This window comes from Meles meles, chromosome 5, assembly GCF_922984935.1.
Source record: "Meles meles chromosome 5, mMelMel3.1 paternal haplotype, whole genome shotgun sequence".
Lineage (NCBI taxonomy): Eukaryota > Metazoa > Chordata > Mammalia > Carnivora > Mustelidae > Meles > Meles meles.
Genome location: NC_060070.1, coordinates 116,184,451 through 116,206,879, shown reverse-complemented (window position 1 = coordinate 116,206,879; position 22,429 = coordinate 116,184,451). Strand labels below are relative to the sequence as shown.

At 38.7% G+C, this 22,429-nt stretch overlaps 1 protein-coding gene across 50 annotated transcripts in view; it reads right to left on the bottom strand.

Annotated features, from left to right (window-relative positions):
- The window catches only part of RIMS1 (regulating synaptic membrane exocytosis 1), a 497,245-nt gene that overhangs the window by 19,791 nt on the left and 455,025 nt on the right, over nucleotides 1-22,429 (bottom strand). Inside the window, exon 1 of one of the 50 annotated variants that reach the window (XM_046005360.1) lies at nucleotides 17,907-18,028. The exons of the other annotated variants lie outside the window; for them this stretch is intronic. The gene's annotated coding sequence lies outside the window, so the exon portion shown is untranslated. Of the gene's footprint in view, nucleotides 1-17,906; nucleotides 18,029-22,429 lie in introns of those variants that run through there. 50 annotated transcript variants of the gene reach the window in all.

Here is a 22,429-nt window from a genome sequence, read left to right as displayed (position 1 = left end):
TCATTTACTAAGAACCCTTAATGTTCAGAAAATAAGGTCTTATATTTATTTTCTCAGGAGTAGTAAATATATCACATTTGGATCAATTTTTCTTTCTTTCTTTCTTTTTTTTTTTTTAACTCTCCTTTAGTCTAAATTAATACCATAGATGAATCTGGGTTTTATTTACTGATTCTAAATCTAGAATATCTCCTTATTATCTACAATCCTGACTATAAAAATAGAACAATACTTTAGGGTAAACCTTGTTTTAGGGCATATTTCAGGTTTTGTTTTGATTTTTAAATTTTTGTTTAAATTCAAGGTATTACTATTTAAGAATCTTTCCTCCTAACCAGTTTCAAAAGGAAGCCTGCCATTGGAAGTGCTGGCTGAATAGGAAGTTGTTAGGCAGTTCTGAAACCTGCATGTTTGGATGCAAGCACCAGCTCCACCACACCAGCTTCCTTGGCCTATCTCTATTCCTTACCTTCCTTATCTATGAGAGGAGGAGGATAATAACATCTAGCTCAAAGGATCATTTTGTGTAGTAAGTGAGATAATCCATGTAAAGCACTCAGGACAGTGCTCAGCACCTATTTAAGTTATGTATCATTACACAGTGAGATTTTCAGTATTTTGTACAGATTAAGTCTCCAAGCTGAGTGATGCTAATTCCCCTTGCTTTACTCAAAGCACATGTTTCTGTGCCTCATATTTAACTCAAAATATTGTTTTGAATATTATTTAGAATAAAGTTTAAATTGTAACATGTCACAGAGACTACTTGTGCTCCTAATACCCATTTTTTTCTCTTAGTGATAGAATTCCCTCAGCCTACTAGCTAAAGACCAACCACATATCCCTTTTCTTCTCCTCTCTTGATGGCATGGGGGACATAATGGTGGGAACTGTAGTAACTACTTTGGACCTCAAGATGGAAGCACTTGTTGAAGTTGGCACAGCCTGGATGCCTGACATGATGGAGTCACTATACCCCCAGGACTTTTTGGTTTTTTTTTTTTAGATTTTTTATTTATTTATTTGACAGACAGAGATCACAAGCAGGCAGAGAGGCAGGCAGAGAGAGGAGGAAGCAGGCTCCCCGCCGAGCAGAGAGCCCGATGCAGGGCTCGATCCCAAGACCCTGAGATCATGACCTGAGCCGAAGGCAGAGGCTTAACCCATTGAGCCACCCAGGTGCCCCGACTTTTTTTTTTTTTTTAAAGATTTTATTTATTTATTTGACACAGAGAGAGAGATCATAAGTAGGCAGAGAGGCAGGCAGAGAGAGAGAGGGAGAAGCAGGCTCCCTGCTGAGCAGAGAGCCCAATGTGGGGGTCGGACCCTGAGATTATGACCTGAGCCCAAGGCAGAGCCTTAACCCACTGAGACACCCAGGTGCCCCACCTAGACTGTTATATGATACTCTTGATTAAGCTACTGTATCTGAGGGTATCTTATTACAGCAGCCTATCCTATATCATAGGACATAGTATTCTAAATAAAAACCCGTGGGGATTTAAAAAATAAAATAGTAATTTTGTGAACAGTACTGTCAATTCTGTAACTTTAGATATGAAACTTGGGTTATATTGGATTGTTCCTCTATAGTTTTATATTTAGAAGAATAAGGCTCTTCTTCTAACAATAAACAATAAAGTTAATTAATTGTTAACAATTAACAATAAAGTTAATGGAAATTTTTCTTCCTCTATGAAGTGTCAGAGTATCTAGGGTTAGAAGGGGAGAAACTAGCAATAAATAATGTTCATTAAATATTGTTATTGTAGATAGGACTTTTGGGAAAGAAGGTGGGGTAGGATGATCATTGGCTCACTTTGTCCCATGGATACACCTAGATAATACCCACATCAGTGTAAGTAACTAGAAAATGACCTGAACACTGGTAGAACAGACTCTCCACAGCTAAATATAGAGAAGAGTCCACACTGAAGAAGGTAGGAAGGGCAAAGATGTGTTGGAAGCCAAATGGATCCAAAGGAGCGTCTGTGAGAGGGAGGAATACTACAAGACTCTTATGAAGAGAGGAGAAGAGCAGCCAGGTATGGGCACCCACATTGGGAAAATGAATTCACATAACATTTGGCTTGGAAAAGCAGAGGGTCCTAACTTTTTGAGTTCTTACAATCGGTGGCACTTACCACCTAGAACCTTAAAAATCAGTGGGCTCGGCTCTGGGAGAGCTGGAGGGCAAGAGGAAACTGAGTCCTTACCCTTTAGAGATGGCACAACAAACAGCACCACTGAGATAAAGCATAGAAGCAGTAGTTTGAAAAACACCTAGGATATGCAGGAAGGTGATTTGTTTACTAATCTCAGAGCATGTGGTGGAGGGGCAGAGATCATCAGGAGACTTCTGCAAGAAAAAGAGAGCTGGTGGGTGCCATTTTCCTCTTCCATCCCCAAGCCTAAATTCACAGACACCTGTGGAAACCAGCACAGCATGAACACTCTCCACCTAGCTTGCAAATAGCAGGCCCCACCTCTACACACTTCTGTGGATTCACTCTCTCCATTCAGCCCTAGCTAGGAGTTTTCCTGCTCTCCCTGAGGAGAGAAAACTCCCTGAATTTTCCTGCTCTCTCCTCACAACAAATAGGCAGGGAACTTGCTGATGGTGAGTCCCACCTGTGCTCTCGTGCATACCTGACCCTTCTAATACATCCTTGGCAGGAGCCCATCCAAGTGGTGCCAGAAGCCCAGCAAGCAAGCAGTCCCAACAGGGGCCGGCACCATTTCAAAGTGACTCCTGCCCCAAGGAGAGGGGAAGATAGCCACATATACCAGGCCAGCTGGCCCCAGCAGTGGGCTAGGAGCAGAATTCTAGTCTGACTGCAAGCCACACCCATCAATGAAAGCTTCTCAGGGACAACACAGGGAAAATGCCAGGTAGTTCATTGTTACTTCATCTCTGGCAAACTCCTGGTTTGACTCAACCCAAACCCAAGGTGGCCCCAGAGAGGCCCACTAACAACACAGGGACCAAACCTGCCTACAACACGGAAAGAGAGCTACTGCGATGACTGAAGGCAAAAGCAGCTCAGCCACAATAGTAGGGCACATGCGACACACATAGGAGACACCCCTGAAATGCCAGTTTCTGATGAACAGAGGACATTGCACTGCAGGGCACTGCAGGACCTCTTCTTCATAAGGCCACTACTTTCAAGAGCAGGAGATGTAGCTGACTTTCCTAAAACAAAGAAACAGACAGAAAGCTAGACAAAATGAGGAGACAGAGGAATATATCCCAAATGAAAGAACAGGACGAAGTCACAGCAAGAGAGCTAAATGAAATGGAGATAAGTAATACACCTGATAGAGAATTTAAAATAATGGTCATAAAGATTCTGGACTTTAGAACAGAGTGGAAGACCTCAGTAAAATCCTCAACAAAGAGAAAGATAACATAAAAAAGAATCAATAAGAGATGAAGAACTCAATAACTGAAATTAAAAAATACATTAGATGGAATAAATAATAGACTTGAGGACACAGAAGAACAGATCAGTGACCTGGAAGATGGAGTTATCAAAAGCAATCAAGCCAAACAGGAGAGAGGAAAATAATAATAAAAAATGAGAATATACTAAGGGAATTCAGTGACACCATCAAGAGTAATAACATTATATTATAAGAACCCAGAAGGAGAAGAGAGAGCAGAAGAGGCAGAAAATTTATTTGAAGAAATAATAGCTTAAAATTTCCTTAGTCTGGGGAAGGAAACAAATCCAGATTAAGGAGGCACAGAGGGCCCCCAACACAATCAACTCAATGAAGGGTCCATACCAAGACACATAATAATTAAAATGGTGAAAAGTGGTGATAGAGAATTTTAAAAGCCTCAGAAGAAGACAGTAACATATGAGAGAAACCCCATAAGGCCATCAGCTGATTTTTCAGTAGAAACTTTGCAAGCCAGAAGACAGTGGCATGATACGTTCAAAATGCTGAATGAAAAAATAAAAAAAAAACCTGCAGCCAAGAATACACTATCCAGCAAAGCTATCATTTAGAATAGAAGGAGAGATAAAGGGTTTCCCAAACAAACAAATGTTAAAGGAATTCCTGACCACTAAACCAGTCCTACAAGAAATATTGAAGAGGACTCTGAGTTGGGAAGGAAAAGACCATAAGTAGGAGAAAGAAAAGGAAACAGCACAAAAACCATAAAATTAAGAACATCTATAAAAATCAGTCACAAAATAAAAAGGATGTGAAGTATGACACCATATACTAAAAGGTGAGGGGAAGAGGAGTGAAGAATGGGTTCACACTTAAGCAGCCATCAAATAATATAGACTACTATAAGCATAAATTGTTATATATAAACCCAATGGTAACCACAAATCAAAAACCAGTAATAGATATGCAAAAAACAGAAAGGAATGCAAATATATCACAAAACAAAGCCAGCAAGAAGAGAAGATCACAAGAAAAATAAACCATAAAACAAGTTAAAACATAAAACATAACTACATAAACCATAAAACAAGTTAAAAAAGTCAATAAATACATACCTATCAATAAATAGTTTAAGTGTAAATGGACTAAATGTTCCAATTAAAAGACACAGGGTGAGAGAATGGATAAAAAACCAAGACCCATTTATGTACTGCCTCTTAAGAGACCCATCTATACACTACCTATTACAGATATATGCAGACTGAAAGTGAAGGGATAGAAAATAATTCATCATGCAATGAAGTAAAAAGAAAGCCAAGGTAGCAATACTTATATCAGACAAAATAGACTTTAAAACAAAGACTATAACAAGAAAAAAAATGACACCATACAAACATAAAGGGGACAGACAATCCAACAAGAAGATAAAACAACTGTAAATATTTATGCACCCAACATAGGAGCACCCAAATACATGAGGCAGCTAATAACATAGAGGGAATAATAGTAATACAATAATGGTAGGGGATTTTAACATCTCACATTAATGGACAGAGGATTCACATAGAAAATCAACAAGGAAACAGAGGTTTTGAATGACACATTGTACCAAGTAGATTTAATAGATATATTCAGAATATTCCATTCCCTAAAAGCAGAATGCACATTCTTCTTGAGTCCATATGGAACATTCTTCAGAATAGATGACACATTAGGTCACAAGACAAGTTTCAACAAATACAAAGAGATAAAACTAGAAATCAACCACTAGAAAAAATCTGGAAAGAACACAAATACATGGAGGTTAAATAACATGCTACTAAACAACGAATGGGTCAACCAAGAAATCAAAGAGGAAATCAAAATATGCATGGGGACAAATGAAAATGAAAATACAACAGTCCAGAATCTTTAGGATGCAGCAAAAGCTATTCTAAGAGGAAAGTTTATAGCAATACAAGCCTACCTCAAGAAGCAAGAAAAATCTCAAACAACCTAAATTTGTACTTAATGAAACTAGGTGTAACAAAACCCAAAACCAGTATAAGGAAGGAAATAATAAAGATTAGGATAGAAATAAATGAAATAGCACTTAACACACACACACACACAGACAATAGGACAGATCAATGAAACCAGGAGTTGCTTCTTTGTATAGATCAACAAGATCAATAAACTTCCAGTGAGATTCATAAAAAGAGAGAGAGAGAGAGGACTCAACTAAACAAAATCAGAAATGAAAGAGGAGAAATAACAACTGACACCACAGTAATAGAAACAATTGTAACAGACTATTATGAAAAGTTATATGCCAACAAATTGGACAACCTAGAAGAAATGGGTAAATTCCTAGGAACATATAACCTCCCAAAACTGAATCAGGAAGAAATAGGAAATATAAGCAGACTAATTACCATAGCAGGCAATGGAATTTAATCAGTAACCACACACACACACACACACACACACACACAAAACTAACAAATAAAAAATTCCCAATAAAAAAAAGTCCAGGATCAGACGGTTTCACAGGTGAATTCTACCAAACATTTGAGGAAGAGCTAATACCTATTCTTCACAAACTATTCCAAAAAATAGAAGAAGAAGGAAAACTTCCTAATTCATTTTGTGAAGCCAGTATCACCCTGATACCAAAACCAGATAAAAACACTATAAAAAAAGAGAAATACATGTGAGTATCTCTGATGAACATAGATGCAAAAATCCTCAACAAAATATTAGCAAACTGAATCCAACGATACATTAAAAAATCACTCACCACAATCAAGTGGGGTTCATTTTGGGGATGCAAAGTTAGTTCACTATTTGCAAATCAATCAACATGATACATCAATAAGAGAAAGGATAAAAACTATATGATCATCTCAGTACATACAAAAAAGCATGTGACAAAGTACAACATCTATTCACAATAAAACTTTCAATGAAGTAGGTTTCTTTTTTTTTTTTTTTAAGATTTTATTTTATTTATTTGACAGAGAGAGAGATCACAAGTCACAAGTAAGCAGAGAGGCAGGCAGAGAGAGAGAGGAGGAAGCAGGCTCCCCGCGGAGCAGAGAGCCCGATGCGGGGCTCGATCCCAGGACCCTGAGATCATGACCTGAGCCGAAGGCAGCGGCTTAATCCACTGAGCCACCCAGGCGCCCCCGAAGTAGGTTTCTAAAGGGAACATACCTCAACATAATCAACTCCATAAATGAAAAACGCATGGTGAACATCATATTCAATAAGGAAAAACTGAGCTTTTCCCCTGAGATCACAAGCAAGACAAGGATGTCCACTCTCACCACTTTTATTCAAGGACTTTTATTCTAGGACTGGAAGTCCTAGCCACAACACTCAGACAACAAAAAGAAATAAAAATCATCTAAATTGGTAGGGAAGAAGTAAAACTTCCATTATTTGCAGATGGCATACTATATATATAGAAAACCCTAAAGATTCCACCAAAAAATTACTAATGCTCATAAATGAGTTCAGTAAATTCACAGGGTACAATATCAATACACAGAAATCCATTGCATTTCTATGCATTAATAATGAAGCAGCAGAAAGAGAAATTAAGAAAACAATCCCATTTACAACTGCATCAAAAATAGTAAGATACCTAGCCATAAACCTAGGAGGTGAAAACCAAGGAGCTAAAAGACCTGCACTCTGAAAACTATAAAATACTGATGAAAGAAACTGAAGATGACACAAACAAATGGAAAGATATTCCATGCTCATGGATTGTGAGAACAAATACTGTGAAAATGTCCATGCTACCCAAAACATTCTACAGATTTATTGCAATCTCTACCAAAATACCAATAGCATTTTTCACAGAACTAGAACAAATAATCCCAACATTTGTACAGAACCAAAAAGACCCTGGATAGCCAAAGCAATCTTGAAAAAGAACAAAACTGGAGGAATCACAATCTCAGATTTCAAGAAATACTACAAAGCTGTAGTAATCAAGATAATATGGTACTGGCACAAAAATACGCATAGATCAATAAAAGGAACAGAGAGGACAGAAATAAGCCCATGATTATATGGTCAATTAATCCTTGACAAAGGAGGCAAGACTATATAATGGGAAAAAGACAGTCTCTTCAAATGGTGTTGGGAAAAATGGACAGCTATACGCAAAAGCATCAAACTGGACCACTTTCTTACACCAGACACAAAATAAACTCAGAATGGATTAAGGACCTGAATGTGAGACCTCATGAAACCATAAAAATCCTTGAAGGGAGCACAAGCAATAATTTTTCTGACATCAATAGTAGCAATATTTTTGCAGATGTATCTCCTGAGGCAAGGGAAACAAAGCAAAAATAAGCTATTGGGACTTCATCAAAATAAAAAGCATCTGCATAGCAAAGGAAAAATCAAAAAAGCAAAATGCAAAAATGAAAAAGCAACTTAATAGAAGATATTTGCAAAAGACATGTCCTGTAAAGGGCTAGCATCCAAAATATATAAAGAACTTATACAACTCAACACCAACCCCCCCAAATAATCCAATTAAAAGAGAGCAGAAGACATGAACAGACATTTTGCCAAAGACAACATACAGATGGTCAACAGACACATGAAAAGATGCTCAATATCACTCATCAGCAGGGAAATGCAAATCACAACCACAGTTAGGTATCACCTCACACCTGTCAGAATGGCTAAAATCAAAAACACAAGAAATAAGTGTTGGTGAGGATATGCAGAAAAAGACCCCTCATGCACTGGTGGGAATGCAAAGTGGTGCAGCCACTGTGGAAAATAAGGTTTCTCAAAAAATTAAAAAGAGAACTACCATATGATCCAGTAATTCTGCTACTGTGGATTTACCCGAAGAATACAAAACACTAATCTGAAAGGCTATATGCACCCTTATGTTTATTGCAGCATTATTTACAATAGTGAAGACATGGAAGCAGTCTTTGGGCAAGTAAATCTCTCATGTATAAAACTGTCTCATGCTTCATAATACCACAAATCCCTTCTTTTGATATATTTGAAGAATTGTCATTAGGATAAATCTGTTGGGTATTTTTATATGGAGTTTTGGTCAGACTCTGAAAAACCTGGGATAAATTTTCATGATTAAAAACCCAAGGAAGTCTTTGTGAGTCATAAAATCCTATTACCTTTGGTAGAGTTTTATCTCCCATCAGTTCAGGAAACTTGGGAGTACAAGAAGAAAAGAGAGGATGTGTAGAATAACATCCTACTGGGTACATATACCTTTTTTTAAAACAGATTTATTTATTTATTTATTTTTAAAAGATTTTATTCATTTATTTGAAAGAGAGAGAATGAGAGAGACAGCACGAGATGGGGGAAAGTCAGAGGGAGAAGCAGACTCCCCACTGAGCAGGAAGCCTGATGTCGGACTCGATCCCAGGACTCCAGAATCATGACCTGAGCTGAAGGCAGTCACTTAACCAACTGAGCCATCCAGGAAACCCGGTACATATATCTTTGAACCCTCACTCCTCACTTCTCTGTCCCTCTGGCGATTTCCACGTTGGCACACAGGGGACTCCAAAGCCTTACAGACCGAGAGAGACTATCTCTCAAGTCCACCAGGTGGGGTAGCAGAGAAAGAGGTTCAGTATAGTGGAGCTTAGACTTCACAGAAGAAGACAGGATGTGCTAGCACATATTGTAATGTCTTGTTTATGATCCTCACATGACTGGGTGTTTGTCTGTGCATGTTTAATAGAATGTAAAAGCATTACTTGGTAAGACTTGATTTAAGCAGAGATTCCAAAGAAACTGGGGTACTGAGATCAGTCTTTTTTTTTTAAAGGTTTTATTTATTTGCCAGAGAGAGAAAGAGAGTACACACAAGCATGCAGCGAGGCAGGCAGAGACAGAGAAGCAGGCTCCCCGCCGAGCAAGGAGCCCGATGCGGGACTCGATCCCAGGACCATGGGATCATGACCTGAGTCGAAGGCAGCAGCCCAACCAATTGATCCACCCAGGCATCCCGATCAATCTTTTAAAAACTATAAAATTGGAAAATCATTTGCACCTTTTTTTAACTTAATTTTTTTTTGTTTCATGTTTTTATTTAAGCTCTAGTTAACACATAGGGTAATATTGGTTTTAGGAGTAAAATTTAGTGATCCATCACTTACAAATAACACCCAGTGGTCAGCACAAGAGCCGTCCTTAATAGCCATCACTTAAAATCTTTTAAGAATTTTCAGGAGAAAAAAAAGGTCAAGTCAGATGCACTAACAGCCATTTCTTTCCTTTTGCATTTATAAAACAAAGAGATAATAACTAAAGGTGCTCAGAGAGACAACTTTACTACTGGTAGCTTTTTAAAAAAAATCCAGTTTCCATTTTTATTAGTGAAGATATTCAAATATTCAGTCAGATGGGATACTTTCAACTCAGTAGGTGAGGATTACAGACACGTTAACTAGCAAACTTCCATGGAGTCAGCAGCCAGAAAATACTATACAGGTGGTATCTCAGTTATAAATAATCCATACTCATTGCCCCCGTCTGCCCAGACCTTGCCCTACCACCTCTGGAGACCTGCATACAGCCATAGGAGATTTTGTGTATTTTGTCATTGTAGAGGAAGAAGCAAAATCAATTGTGAAAAGGTAAAGACTACTTAAGGTGGCTGCACACTCCCAAAACATTATCATCTGGAAATGGTCCACTTCCGTTTGTTATATCACAATTGTAAGTTTACTTGGATTTCTGGTTACCAATTACTTCTGGTTGCTACAAATTAGCTCATCGGCTTGTTTTTTGTAAGACTCACCTGACATCCTAATCTAGAGGATGGGATTAAAATTAAAAAATAGTTATATCTATTTACTGAGTACTCAGAAAGGTAATTTATGGTTTAAGGTGGGGGTGGGGATCAAGATTAGCCAGTAGGCAAAGAAGGAGTTAAGTTAATAAATTCAGGAGAAATTTTTCAGATTCTGAGTGAAGAGGGGAGAATAAATTAAGTGGAGGTAGGGGAGAAGGAGAGAGGAAGAGAGACCAATTTTTTTGTGGCAAAACAAAACAACAAAACCAACAAGAGTGAGGGTGGCCATTAGCACAATGTGATTCTGAGCAGCTGGTCCTTGTAGAGCAAAATGCTGTATGTACTTCATTCCAGGCTGGCACTGAGATCAAACCATACCTCAGAATATAATAAGCAGGGGCGCCTGGGTGGCTCAGTGGATTAAGCCGCTGCCTTCGGCTCAGGTCATGATCTCAGGGTCCTGGGATCGAGCCCTGCATCGGGCTCTCTGCTCCACAGGGAGCCTGCTTCCTCCTCTCTCTCTGCCTGCCTCTCTGCCTACTTGTGATCTCTCTCTGTCAAATAAATAAATAAAATCTTAAAAAAAAAAAAAGAAAGAATATAATAAGCAGCAAAACGGGCAAATGTAAACTGTGGTAATTCGAGGTCTGGCCATATAGGTCCACATAATTTGGGGGTTGGTTGTATGCCGCTGATGAAGAGTGATTCCATGACTGGCAACTTATGTACCAAAGGGTGAATTTGAGCCTGTGTGCTTGAGAGATTTTAGAAACTGCTGGCTGCTTCTCTACTGACTGTGAATAAAGGAAGTATTAAGTAACAAAATGTAAAGTTGCATACCCATAAGAGCAAAAGAAAACCCTTAGGAAATAAAGAGAAAATATTTGGTGGGAAAATTGGTACAACAGAATATTGAAAATTTTATGTCTTGAATTTTTACCCCACTACCTTCCATCTTTAGAAAATCAGGCAGACAAGAACTTGAAGTCTACAATACAATAAAGCCTAACTGGAGACAAAGGCTTACCAGTCGCCAGAAGTACATTACCTGTATCTCAGGGAATATAAGGAATTAACTGACCTATGTCAGGCACAGTATTTAAAGATTCTGAAGGCAGAGAACAAATGTGCTTAATTAGATACCTAAGCTTTAATAGAAGGACTATCTTAACAAAATGGGGCTAGGAATCATGCACATATTACTGATACTAATTTGACATCCTTAGTAAAGTCAATTACCATCCAGATATTGCTTATTACTTTCAAGGCACTGTTTTGGCTAACTTAATTGTAAAATAGTGATAGTCCTATAGTTTGAAGAGTTAGAGAAGCATTAGGTGTTAATCACAGAGAAATGTTTGATTGTTGTTTAGCTACAGGCTATAGACTGAATCTTTATGTCTTCCCCAGCTTTCCATATATGAAGCACAATACCCAATGTGATGGTCTTAGGAGGTGGTGCTTTTGGATTAGGTCTTGAGAGTGAAGCCCTCATGAATGGGATTAGTGCCCTCATACAAGACACCTTAAATAGTTTTCTTGCCCTTCCCACAATATGAGTTTATAGTAAAAAGGATGGGGACCTATGTATGAACCAGGAAGCAGACCCTTACCAGAACCTGATCATCTTGGACTTCCAAGCCTCCAGAACTGTAAGAAATAATTTTTTTTTGTTTGTTTATAAACTGGCTACTGTATGGCAGCCTGAACAGACAAAGACATTGTACCTTGACAGGTGGGAGGAAATGAACCTGGCCAACACTGTAGGGTTCATACCTTTTTTCTAGAAGGAATACTGTGATATAACAAAGTTATAAGTTAAAAAGCAAACCTGACATTCTTTCATTAGAGCAGAAGTAAATTTGTAAGAACGTTAAGTCTTATTATATTTTGAGCCTTATCACTATTAAAGCAGTAAACCAATTTCACATTGGCAATATTTATTTCCAGCTCATATCAAATGAGGATTAAAAGGATACTAAAAATAAACATTGAGATGAAATACTGAAATGTATCTGATAGGTCGATGAAACTGATCATTTTAGAAGGGATCTAAAACTTAGCCCTGGTAATTTAGAAATAAATGATCTCATCCAAACTCTTTAAAAAACCCAAGGTGCAGTAAGTTAAATCCTTAGCTTGTGGTCACACAACTCCTGAATGCCACAGTGAGGTTTAGGGCTTGAATCTTTCTGCTCCAAAGTGTCTCTGTCTGGCCTTTATTGCAGATGAAATGTCAATTCCTATTTTACCAAAAAAAAAAAAAAAAAAAAAAAAAGTCTCATCATGAAAGCAGTGAACGGAATGTATCCTTTTTTCCTATTTATTTCAGAGAGAACACACATTGTCACACTCCATTTGCTCACACTTTAACAGGCCAAGTTCAGCCTCTAGTGATTTCAGCATTTCTCTGCTACAATAAATTGTGATGTAACAGCTGGTGCAGCCTGGAGGCAGCCATTATAGTGTCCTTGCAATGAACAGAAACCCAATCACTGAAGATTAGACACAGTCCAGACAAATCACTCTTAGTTCTGCTGTTCTCCCTAGAGACAAGAAGGTTTTGTTTCTAAATCTAATTCTGAAGGACTACAGTAAAAAGCTTTCAGTAATGCTTCTTGATATTGCCCCTAAAAAAGTGCAAAAGGAGAAAAGTACTGTATGTCACTGGTTCCCTAAATTTTCGCTAAGTTGATTTCAGCTGTATTTCTCTACAAAATATGTAAGTTCATATTTTTTGAAAGATAATAAGCAGTCAAGTTCTAAACCAGTCTGAGAGGGAAAAGCATGTTTATGGATTTGAAAGCTCCATCTACCATTTGCTAAGTTAAAGGCAAAAAAACATGAAAAAATTTAAAAGATGGAAACCTGGAAGGCACAGGCAAAAATAATTACCTCAGGAATACATTAAACAATTCTGATGAGAGATGACATCTAATTTTGTGAAAGTTAAATACCATGGAAATATGTACCAGCAATTTAATTGAAGATTACATCTTTGTAACTTTCAAATTTGCTTTTCAAGAACACTGCAATATAATGTTAATGTGCAAAGTCATTCTCTGGCTCTTGCAACCCACAGTGTAATAGTTGTATTCATAAAGGATACCACCATTTGCAGAAGAATTTCAGCTTACAGATGTGGGAACCATATTTTGACTTACTTGCATTTGTAATTAGTGCTAAGATAGCATAGGTTGGGGGGAAAATGGAGGTGAAATGTCAATTTGCATAAGAACTACCTATAATAGACCCTCAGATCTCTCTGTCTCTCTCTCTCACACACAGAAAATAGGAACAGCAGCTTTCCTTGTTACAAGCATTTTAAATGCTGTTGACCAAAGTTAAATTAACAAAGTGTAGAAATGTCAAGTTTTTCACATTAAGAATCTCTCCTTAGGAGAAGGCACATTTTCTCTCACATCACATCCATTTGTCTTTTATTTTCCTGGGAAGATGTATTTCTCCCATCCTTTCTCCCTCCAAACCTCTCCTTTTCCTTTCTGTATTAGGAGAATGGTATTCTTCTTCCTCCTTGGGATTCTTACCATATACTCCCCCTTCTCTTCTCTATCTTATTGCCTTACATTTCACTCTGTGAGCTGTAGAACTCTCAAAAGTTCTCCTTCTGTGAACTGTTTATAAACATATAAGTTTGGGGGCCCCTGGGTGTCTCAGTTGGTTAAGTGTCCAACTCTTGATTTCAGCTCAGGTCATGGTCTCAGTATTGTAAGATCAAGCCCTGCCTGAGGCTCTCTGTTGGCATGGAACCTGCTTCAGATTTTCCTTCTCCTTCTCCCTCTGCCTGCCCTGCCCCCCCCCCCCCCATAATAAACATACATAGGTTTGCCTTCTTTACACTGTTTTCTCATATACATGCATACATAGCTATCTTTCCTTTCCCAAATATCTATTGAACACTTAAATAGTATTGTTTGGATACTGTCAACTCAAAATTGAAAGGAATTTACTTACAACCTGGTGGGGAGGAAAGCATAGAAGCATTTCTATTTCAGCGGGATAAGAAATGTAAAATATGCCTAAGTGAGTGATGGGACAAAGGATGAAGTTAACACCTCTCTGGGTGTGAGCGAAGGACTTCCTACAGAGGAGGAGATGCTTGAGCCATACCATGTAGGTTAAATACAAATTCGCTGGACAAATGAGGGAGGGAAAGAGCATTCAAGACTATGGGTTCTAGGGCCCCTGAAAGACCTCTCTATTAAGTAATCAGAACAGTTGTACCTTTAATTCCTTATCATCTGTAATGTGTATCTAATTTTTTATGTCTGAAATACCTGCAATCTGGAGTGTTTCTCATCTGCTCTACTTGTACTTTCAAAGTTAGGAGTAAAAACAATGGATGTTTTCTCAGTGCAAATTTTGTTTGGATCTCTGGAAGCAAGATTCCCAAAATACAGGAGGAAAGTAGGGGAACCACAGCAATGCTCCCAGGGTCCACTGGAAATGTCAGGAGACTAGTGAGAAAGTGCAGCAAAGAGAGAGACAGCCAAGGCTATTGGCTACAGTGGTTCTCTTCTATGCACTTTAATCCTTCTTTCCCTTTATCTTTTAGTTAATTCTTTCTTCTCCCCCCTAAAATGCTTTTATCTCCAAAACTCATCTTTGGTACAGAAGTTTACAGGCTTCTCTGGGGGTCTCCCACTTGACTGGCATGGATATCATCTCTATATGGATCATGTCCATCTTGGTCTCTCCAATCTCAGTGACTTTCCTGACTTTCAATTCTGATTTTTCTATATATTTCTGGCCATTTTTCACCCAAGAAATCCTACCAGCACCTAGGAGTTCATATAGCACTTTGGAGATTTCTGAAGGTTTTATGATGTGTCAATTTGACTAGTCTACAGTCCCCAGTTAGTCAGTCAGACAAATCTAGGTGTCACTGTGAAGGTATTTTGTAGGTGTGATAGAGTCCATAATCAGTAGACTGTAAATAAGGGATACTCTTTCAGATAATCTGGATGGACCCAATTCAGTTGGCTAGAGTTTAAGAGTAGAAGTAAGGCTTCCCTGATAAAGGAATTCCACAGCTTCCGCCAGTACCTGATAGTTCTAGCCTGCCCTTCTCAGGGTTTGCCTGATGGATTTCCAACATGTTTTCCCCATAATCACATAAGCCAACAATAACTTTTAATAAATCTCTTCTTAATATACATCTCTTACAGATTCAGATTCTGCTTCTCTGGTTGAGCCAGGATAGGTAGAGGTTTATAGACCCAAACTGGCCTTCTCTACTCATTTCCCAATTCTTTTAAAGATACTGCCATTTTTTTTTTCATTATCAAATGTGGTTATAATTATCATTCTCCCCGCCTTATCTTCTTCACTTATTCCTTCCTTTTTGTTTCAGTTGGTCTCTCCATATTGAGATTCTTGTCATTTCAACTGGATTTGGACCACCACACCAGATAAAGATGTTAGTCTCCTGCCCCAAATTTACTAACCCGCCCACAGCCTAGCATGTCACTCAAAGTGCTCCTATACTGTATTCCACCAACTCTGCCATATTTACCTCTGTGCCCCTGACGGCAACCTCCTGTTTCAACCAAGCTTTTTTTTTTTACATTCCATTCCCTCTTCATGACTTTATATTTTCTGCCTCCAAACTTTTCTTTATACCATCCCATCTACTTGAGACATTCTCCCTGCCTGTCTTTTCCCTACCAATGCTTTAAGACCACCTCAAAGCATCTCTCCTTTCAACCTAGTCTGACCAGCCTAAGCTGCAATCATATTGCTCTCTCAACTCCTACATCACTTATTTCCCTATAACTAAATTCGTAATTGACTATGAACTGCTCTATGAAAACTCTTAGATTAATGTGGTAGACTTTTACTAAAATCTCACTTACATGTAACTTCATCTAAATGTATATGCTTTATACCTCTCCCTTCAGCATTCTCCTGTCAGAGTGCTTTGTGAAAGAAGAATGCTCAGCAAATGTTTACGAAGTGAGCTGCTGAATGAATCTTACTAACTAAAGCTTACAATGTTAACTGTGTATATATCTTCATGGAAGCCCACAGTGGTTCCTAGTCCACTGAGTCAAAAAAATATTTGAGACCACACTGATTCTGTAGTGTTGGTCTTACATCAGGCTTAGAGTGTGTGTGGGGGGGTGGTGGTGAATACATATTTTAACTTAGGTGGAAAAATAATTTTTTGATGCCCACTGACAATAAGTGCAGATAAGCACAGATAAGAGGCAAGGGGACATTTCACTCAGTTGGTTAAACATGAGGATGGCATAGAACCAAACAGATGTTAATATTCCTTTTAAGATAAATGACTTAAACCAAACTGGGATTTAGGGGAGGGAAAAATATGAATTACAAATGTATCCCAGCTATCCTAAGTATATTTATGCCTTCTTTCCAGGGATAAGCCCTGCTTCTGAAATTAAATATTAAGTGTTAAAACTAAAAATAAGGAATTAACTCCAAGTATTACTCAGAATATAAAATAAAAATACAAACATAACAGAAGCAATATATAGAATTCTCTTCATTGCTAATGTATAAAGACCTTTGTACACAAAAGTGTCCTCCATCAGATTTTGATTTAGAGTGTTTTTTAGAAAGAAGAAAGGAGGTTACCGATAAGTGTTGATTTTTACCATACAGTTTATATGCTTAGTCTTCGGAGAACAGCTCTGTTTTGGAATATATGCCATTAAAACTATCCTTTTCCAGATATATCTCAGAATGGCTTTTGTACAAACTCTAGAAATAACAATACTACATTTTCAGTCTCAGCCAACTGTTGTGACATCAGCATATGAGTGAATAAGAAAATGAATTAGGCAAAATTTTTTTTTACCAGATTATACTTCTTCCTATAAATTATCTGAAAATACAAGTTTATTTTTGAAATTTCTTCAAGTTTTTAACATGTATGTTTTTTGCTGATCTAAAGATAATTAAAACATGTTTATCATTTGAGAATTTTAAGAGTGACTTCTCTGAAATACTGCTGGGAAAGATCTTCATAAATAGGTAGTCTTAGAAAAAAAAGTATAACCTATCCTAAGCAACAGCTGGGTATGAGTCATTGTAAGTTATTCACACACACAAAAGTTACATTTCCTTGATCCTTGCTGGAACATACCAAATGAAAGGCAAAATTTTTGGAGCCTAAATAGAAAATATGATTTATAATTTCCAAATGCAAAAAAATACACTTTTTAATTTCCAAAGTAAATGTCCACATAAAGTATTTGCATTTAATTGTGTGTAAAAGGCCTGTGTGATAGGCAACACAGTTGGTACAATTTTAAATATAAATGAAATTGCCTGAAAGAAAACTATAACTTTGTCAGAACATTAAGATGTATGTTTTGTAACTAATGAGTCAAAGCACTGCTCGATTTCAAATCGAGCTTTACAGTGCAATAAGTCTAGGTTTAGAGTTAATCATGTTAGACATTACAATTTTATAAATATACCTGCAACATTCTTCTGTAAGTCAGTCATGTACTACATAACAATTTTTTGCATTTTTTTTCCTTTTCATTCAATTATTAATCTCAAGTATAACACCACCTTTGAAAATGTTAACACATCACTGAAAGCTTCAGACAAACACAGAAATTCAATTTTTGGTTTTAGTTTTATAAAAAGTTGTAAATGAACTAGCAACCTCCTGTTAGAACTTAGCAAATTCATACATGGAATGTAGACTTACCGTGTTTATCTTGGAAAAGTTAACAATCAGCATTAAGTTCTCAGAGAAAACGTGAAAGCCAGCGGAGCTTTGACCTGGTTTAAACAAACTGTCCTGTCTCTGGGTAGAATATCGGAGCTCTCTGCAGAGTCTTTACTTTCTCTCTCCCAATCTCTGTCTCTCTCTTTCTCAGCCTCTCTCTCCTCCCCCCTCATCCTCCCTCCCTTCTCTTTCTTGCTCAAACACACGGTATGATTAAACTGCTCCTGTCAAGAGTGTTTTTTCTATAGCTTATTATAAGACCATGAAGTGAAAAATCACTCTGTAAATTTGCTATGTATCATCTCATAAATATGAAAGCTGCTAAATAGCCAGCCACAATTGGAAAACTGCTACATAGTCACAAAATCTTAAACTATATAATGGAGACATATTTAAATCCAAAGAAATGAAAATATGTTGCTTACTTTATTAAATACTGTTGTTATGTAAGAGATATCAGAAGAGTGAAGCTCAGGGCTAATACTTGGTTTCCAGGGTAAACCTGTTCCAGGAGCTTATATGTGGGCGAGAGGAAGGCCCGTATTGATTTCTGGCATCATACCTACTTGGCCTTTGTAATATACATGCAACCCTCAAGGTGTCAAAATGATCACTTTCAAAATGCACTTATTAGGCACTCATAGGTTTCAGCTGTTTTCCCTACACATTTTCTCATCCCATTTCCTGCCAGGAGAGGAGCACTAGGGCCAGGGAAATGGTAAAGCAGAACAGGAAAAGGGCCCAACCTTTGTTGAGTGCTTTCTATAGACTAAGCCCTAGGCTCAGTGCTTTACACACATTTCTACTAATCCTCATCCTAAGTGGCTGGTACTGGTGTTGCCCTGTTTTACAAGAATGAGAACTGGCTCAAGACTTAAGAAACGATAAGTAGCAAAACGATCGTCCCCTACAGAGTACCCCTCCCCCCGCCAAGGTGAATTCCAAAGCCCACACCCTCTGAAACTTGTATGATTCTTTAAGCTCTTTTCATGACACTATGTTGAGGAAAGGTTTTTTTTTTTTTTTTTAAAGATTTTTTTATTTGACAGAGAGAGATCACAAGTAGATAGAGAGGCAGGCAGAGAGAGAGAGGGAAGCAGGCTCCCTGCCAAGCAGAGAGCCTGATGCGGGACTCGATCCCAGGACCCTGAGATCATGACCTGAGCCGAAGGCAGCGGCTTAACCCACTGAGCCACCCAGGCGCCCAGGAAAGGTTTTTAAATGGCAGCAACAGAACCATTTTACCACGACAGTGTTTTTCCTGTGGTTCCTCCTCACCACAATGGCACCAAAGAATTAGGGTCCAGACTGTTCTGCTTTTTCCTCTTCTTCCCTCCAGTGCTGTGTTAAGAGCACGAATAGGTAAAGGGAAGTAGGGTCTTCACACTTCCTGGTTAACTCAGGGCAATCATGCCTGATACCTGTTGTTCAAGGTATTATTACCAGTGTTCTCTTCTTACTCTCAAACACATGTCCTAATCTTTGGAAGATGATTTACACAGTCAGTGTACATTTAAGGAGTAGAGCAATGCAAGTTAAATGAAAGCTGCCTCAAAACAGTTACAAGGTGCTGTCCTGCGATTCCAATTAGACTGTTATCAGAATTGAAATGGCAAGGAATGGAAATCGACATTAAGTCCAAAGTGTTTGCCTCATGCTACCTGGTAAACAATATATCTTTCTTTTAGAACTTGAAGAATTTAATTGGGTTTCTTGCATCAGGAAACATCTGTGTGTTATGGAGGCACCTTTGTTGGTACAACTAAAGCTAGTTAAATCGGGGCCAGAGTAATTGGTAAAGGTACAAGATCGTAACATAACTTTCTAATATAAAAGAGTACATGGTCCATCTTTCGTTACCAGCATGTCTCAAGCTGCTATTTTTATCCTTTTGGATGTGCTAAAGAGGGGTGACACCTGAAAATCCCACCTTGAGAATTTCATCCCTGGAATAAAATGCAGATTCCTTCAAAGGAATAATAGGAAGCCATCTGAACTTTCAACAATTTAATATATCAATTTTGAGAATCTCTTTAATAAGATATATTCTGTGTGCTAGCCAAAAATTAAGAATATATAGAAAACCACTTAAAGGGGTTTGAAGATAGATAGACATTAACATTACTGGAAATCCACTATGCATCACAGAGTGATGGAGGGTGCTGACAGAGAAAGGCAGCCATATCTGTGTGGAATGCCCTGAACACAGCTGAAATACCAACACGGGGTCAAGTCCTGCCAGGGGTCCCTAATGAAGAATGGAAGGCACCGAGAGAGGAAGCAAAAGAAGGAACTCCACAAGTAAACTCTGCACATTTGGGCCAGTCAGAAAAAGTGGAAATAACCTCACAGAACCCGTGGCTTGGTACAAGTCGCACATATTGAGCTGTGGTGGTGTTCTAGAGCTCCCTCCTCTCCACCACACCCCCTGGCTGGGTACCTTTGCGTACAGCCCAGTCTGAACGACTCCAGGTGGAGACCCTGGGTAGTAGGCTGTGGTAGCAGATGTTGTTAGGACCCAGCCCATACTCCCCGGCACTCACGGCTCCTGTAAGCAAGGATAGCTAGCACCTGTAACTCTCCGCTGAGGGAGACTTCCAGTGGTTGCAGTCAGCTGGGTCCACATGGAAAAGAGGACAAAGTGCCAAGTGAATGTTCCTGGAAACAGTCCTCAGCCAGGGACAAATGGAAGTTGTTGGATAAATGCTAATTCCTTTACCCTGGGGGAAGATACCTCTACACTGTCTGCCATCTAATGGGATCAAGCCATTAGCCAATTAGCCAGAGCACTCATCTGCCACATAACACACCTTTTATTGACTTGCTTTCCCTAGCTCATTTCCCTACAATACAAACTGCTGCTTCCCTGGGAACTACTTCCTCTTAAATCTTTGTCCCAGGGTCGTCTATTAGGGGAGCTCAACCAACACAGTTGCCCAAGAGAAGAGGATTCTATTTTACAAGGCTGGAGAGCTATGTGGCTTAGCCAATATCTGGGAGATGTAGGACATTTTTCTTACTTAGTCCATTGATTAGAATTTTGTAAATAGGGCGCCTGGGTGGCTCAGTGGATTAAGCCGCTGCCTTCGGCTCAGGTCATGATCTCAGGATTCTGGGATGGAGTCCCGCATTGGGCTCTCTGCTCAGCAGGGAGCCTGCTTCCCTCTCTCTCTCTCTGCCTGCCTCTCTGCCTACTTGTGATCTCTCTCTCTGTCAAATAAATAAAAAAAAAAATAAAATCTTTTTTTTTTTTAAATATTTTATTGATTTGACAGACAGAAATCACAAGCAGGCAGAGAGACAGGCAGAGAGAGAGGAGGAAGCAGGCTCCCTGCGGAGCAGAGAGCCCAATGCGGGGCTCGATCCCAGGACCCTGAGATCATGACCTGAGCTGAAGGCAGAGGCTTTAACCCACTGAGCCACCCAGGCGCCCCCCCCCCAAAAAAAAATCTTAAAAAAAAAAAGAATTTTGTAAATATTAGAGTGATGTGTTTTACTTGACATAAACTATAAAAGACAAACTTTCCATAGAGAGCATGTGGGAAATACAAATACAGCAAAGCCTTCTTCAGATACTCATTCTTTACAGAATGAAAACCCTTATTTGGCTATCCTCCTTGGGTCTTTTTAAAAGTATGATAATACCTCCATCAACAGAGAAACATATCCCAGTGATATATTTTCTTGTCATCATGTAGCAAGCAGAGGTAGACGCTCTATCAGAAGGGACACTAGAATATGCCAAGGTTAGTTAAAGATATGCAAAATCATGAAGAAAACATAAACTATGCCACTGCCCATTTAGGGCAGAAAAATACGGAATCCAAAATTGCCTTCTATCAGTAGGAGTAGGGGAGGGAATTTGGCCAAGGGCTAGGCTTGAAAAGGGAGAAGGAAACACATGGAATGGAGAAGTCAATGCCAGAAGACTGGACTGAAGACAAGGTATGTTCCTTGGGAGCTGGTGAGGAACGCACTTCGTGCTTCCATGATCAGCAAGTCCCAGAAGGAGGGTTAAGTCTACAAGAATGGGAGGCTGCTTGCGGATGCCTCTCTTCCATTCCACCACCAAGTACTAAATCAGGTAGAGAAAGCTCAGTAAGATGAGAGAAGGAGCTCTCTAACTCCTCAATTATCCCCTTCACCATTTTGTTGATACCTGAAATGCTTGTATTTAGGAAACTGTTCATTATACATTTAGAAATAAAATGCGAACACCTGGTCAAAGAAAGAGTGTGAATGCGTCTCTCAGCATAAAAGCAACCAATCAGGTGTGCTTTCTACTCTTCTTGGATGTCTTAAATAGTGCTTAATGAATAACATTTTTAAACATTTTATAAAAGCAGTCATTGTCAATGCAAAGGCATACCTACCAGAATCCTTCTGAAGAGAAGGCAGTTAATAACATGTCTTTATGTTCCAACTCCAAACACTTCTTTTTATCCTAACTCATGCACTTATATCTAATCTTGCCTTTTCCCCCCTTCCCGGCCCCATGTTCC